The following is a 4,079-nucleotide window of genomic DNA, read 5'->3' as shown; positions in this document are numbered from 1 at the left end:
AACAAGGACGGCTTCAGCTTGTTCATGTCTTTGTTTAGTGTCTGTGGGCGATGATTAATATTTTCGCCCTTTCTTTTTGGATTTTGTATATGTTAATGGCGATGTAGTTTTCGCCTTTGTTGATTTAGTTTGTATGAACTAAAGATGACTTAACCATTTATATGAATTGTGTTATTCAGGAAATTGTGAATCAGGTTAAGTTATCATTCGATAACGATAAGTTGATTTTCCGCATTTGAGTTACTTAAAGTGATGTCCCAGAAAAGGAAGGTTTTAAAAGGAAACAATTTTATACATCCCCATTTCAAAAAAAAAAAATTTACCCATTTTTCTGCAATGTTTTTGAGAAGTATTTTTCGGGGCGTTACATCTAGTACTCTTGCAACACAAGAGATTTCTTCAATATATATTAAGAGTAGAAACTACAAATTCTCCCCTTCATATTTCCTTGTACCTTACTCACTCTCTAATACCTATATCACTCTTTGGAAAACAACCTTTCCTAGTGACTCTATCCCTTTTCTTATCATACTATTGTGAAAGAAAGTAATTCAACAAATTGAATGAAGAAAATTTTAACTATGGCAAAGATTGCCTTTACAACATTTGAAACTATGAATTCTTGCAATCCAATAACTCTTTATACACTTTAGTAATAATCTTTGAAAGTTTGAATAACTTTGAAACAACACTTAAGTCAACTTCAGAAAATATATTCTGAAAGTTAAGAACAAGTTGCAGAATGTGCAAAGCAAGTATTTTCTACAAGTTTAGATTGTGTATATGAATTATGTGTTATGAATTATAAGTTTTAATGCCTTTAAATAAGCTTTCCAATCAGCCATAACACCTATATGAAAAGGTAGGATTTGATTGGAATTAAACCCTTTCGTTTGGAGTGAAAGCTTGTGCAGTTTGAATATGAAAACTGGTGCAACAACTCTCAGTAATCGATTACCACACTGATGTAATCGATGAACAAAACATTCTTTCCAATTGAGTAATTGATTATCACACAGTGTAATCGATTACCCAAACATTTTGTCCGACTGCAAAACTGATTATCACACAGTGTAATCGGTTACTCACAAGATGTAATCGATTACCCAAGTATTTTGTTCAATTGAATACTTGATTACTACAATGCGTAATCAGTTACTCAAACGGGTGTAATCAATTACCCTATTCAGTTTTTGTCGGGTAACTCGTTTCTCACTCATTTAACGTGTTACTTAGTTATGGTAACCTATTACTTAGTCACAGTAACCTGTTACTTAGATCTAGTAACTTTTTACACAATATTTTGTAAATTGTTTTCAATTATACTTGTAGTTTTCAATTTTCTCATAAAATCCTTTTGACCATTACTACTATTTGTATATAATAGAGTATAATGATAGAAGTACCTAAAGACATATATTCTAATTCTTTGAAGCTTTATCTTCATTGTCTTCATAAGTATTCTTTCTTTTCTTCTTTATGTGATGTTGGTGTTTTCATCAAAATCATGCCAATGTTAGGAGCAAGATCTTCTTCACAATCTTCCTCTTTTTCATGATGACAAACCAATATCTTGTTGATAGTGTAGTTTTCTGAGAGTATCATACTTTGTGATATTCTGACTTGTCTTGAGTATTCCCCCTATTTTGTATGCTCTCTCTCTTTTGTATGCTCCCCCTTTGATTTGGAGTCATGTGTCTGAAAGAATTTTAAATAGAAAATACATTCTCCCAACTTTTCTCCCCTTTTTGACTTCATCCAAAAGAAAAAAAGTCAAGAGTCCAGCACACATACAATATGTATATAAAAAACATAAAGGTAACATAGCATATCAGAAAACATAAATGATGTCCATACATTGTTCAAATATAACAAAAAAACAAAAAAACAATAATTTGTCCACAATCACACAACATTACAATTAGAAATGCTAGACAACAAATGTTCTAAGACTCAGGCTCAGTGCTATCGTCATCGAGATCCATGCTAATGATCTAATAAAAAGACGTTGAAGCTCGAAGAGAGAATAATTCGTCCATGGTCATCTGATTGGTAGGCATGGCAACATATGAAGATGACTTAACATGAAATTCAGAAGGTTGATGTTCACGAGGGTTAATAGTGACATTTGTAGTTGGATTAGCAGGTGCAACCTATCTATCACTTTGATGCTTATAGATTCCATCAATTGTATCTCGAAAGAAACCCATTTTGTGGATCACATTCCCATTAATCTTACAATCGTGTGCATCAAGTGTGATTTTGGACTCACCAACAATGGATACACTAAAATGCTTAAGAACTTTGGTAACGATGATTGCATAAGGCAAAAGGTTGTGAGTCTCTTGTACATCTATTGCAGTTTCACCTAAAACATACATCAACTGCAGCTCCATGTCATTATTTTGAGAATGATTTGAAAATTTTGGAAGAATGACATAGCTCAGAAAGTAATGAAGCAAACGATCTTCGAGATTGAGATTTCCTACAACAAGGATATCTCTACTCTTTACAGTTTCACCTAAAGCCAGTTGCTTACGCATTTCTATTTCCCTTTTAGAGAATCTACACATAGAGTATTAGAACTCTTTTCTATCATAATTATCTCATTCACATGGAAGACCGGAATATTTTAGGCTACCTTGATAGGGTATATTACAACATATTGAATGGAAGGTTTTAACATGTAAGAAAATTTATTTTCCTTTCACATAGGATGTTAAACTATTCTTCTTAAAGTTCAAGTTGCAGTAAAATACTTTAACAAGTTGAGGATAATAGGCATTTGATTCTTCACAGAAATCAAAAAGATCTTGTTGCCTAAGTAGAATAGGGAAATGAAAATCTTCAAACTCAAAGTTACTTACATTTTCATACTTAGGAGCAAATATTGAGCGTCCAAGGAAATGCTCTGAGAAAACTTTGCATTGTTCATCATTGCGAGAAGATGTGCCAAGTCCAGAGGGTTAGCTTCAAAAGATGAAATACCTTGCTTCTTTTCAGACAGACTGATACATTGCTTCTTAGCCCTTGATGATGAAGCTATTGATTGAGGTTTTTGAGAAGTTAGGTTTTTGAGTTTTGAGAGATTTGGGGATTTTTTTATTTAGGCCACTAAACATGTAAAATATGGAATCGAAGTGTTTAGAGTTGAAAAATTGATATGAAACGACTCAAAAATCACACAAATCGCATCAAAAATGAAGATTTTAGAAGAAAGCTAGGGTGAATACGAAAAGAGGGCTTTGAAGAAGAAGTGTTTGAAAAATGAGGAGGGAAACTTAAATACTAGTCAGAGTAATCAACTACTTAACATAGAAAATTCCCAGATTTCAAACAACAACCTTAGGTAATCAATTACACATATGGGTAATCGGTTACTCTCCAGAGATTGAGAAGCCGTTGTCCAAGTACCACCGATTGTAGACGACTCTCAAATTATCCTAGAAAACAGGTTAAGTAGTATTAGGTACCTAATTTTCTTTGGGTCCTACATGGTTAACACCTTTTTCAACCCATCTATAGTGACCTAAGGGCACACCATGTTTTCTAATCATGCAAGTGTTTGGTTTATGCCTATGGTTTTTACAATAAGTACATACGGGATGATGCTTATGTATCTGTTGAAAGAGTTTTTTTGGAGGTTTTCCCCCTCAACAAATTGTCCCCGGCAGCAGCGCCAATTTTTTGAAAGGAGTTTTCTCTTCGGTGTGTTTTCTTTATTTGGTTAAGTAAGTGAACTCGGTTTTATTCTTTGTTCGCCATCTCGGCTTTGTTGAAATAAACTCCAACACCGGTATAATGGTTTCAAGAATATTTCAGTTACAACTTACTTCTAATAATCATCTGAATAAGTTATTTCTTCTTTGCCTCATTTCGATTTTGTTAGAATAAATTCTAACGCCGGTACAATGGTATTGAAACAATCCCCTATTACATAATTATTAAGTACCTTTGAATACCATCTCGGTTTTTTGGAATAAATTCCAACACCGGTTTAATGGTATTCTAATGTACAAAAGTGATGAATAGTTAGTTGTTAGAAACAAACAAATAAATAAAGTTAAGTGACCTTTATT

The sequence above is a fragment of the Lupinus angustifolius genome, chromosome LG15 (assembly GCF_001865875.1).
Source record: "Lupinus angustifolius cultivar Tanjil chromosome LG15, LupAngTanjil_v1.0, whole genome shotgun sequence".
NCBI lineage: Eukaryota > Viridiplantae > Streptophyta > Magnoliopsida > Fabales > Fabaceae > Lupinus > Lupinus angustifolius.
The sequence above is the reverse complement of the archived record's forward strand: the minus strand, read 5'-3'. Positions refer to the sequence as shown.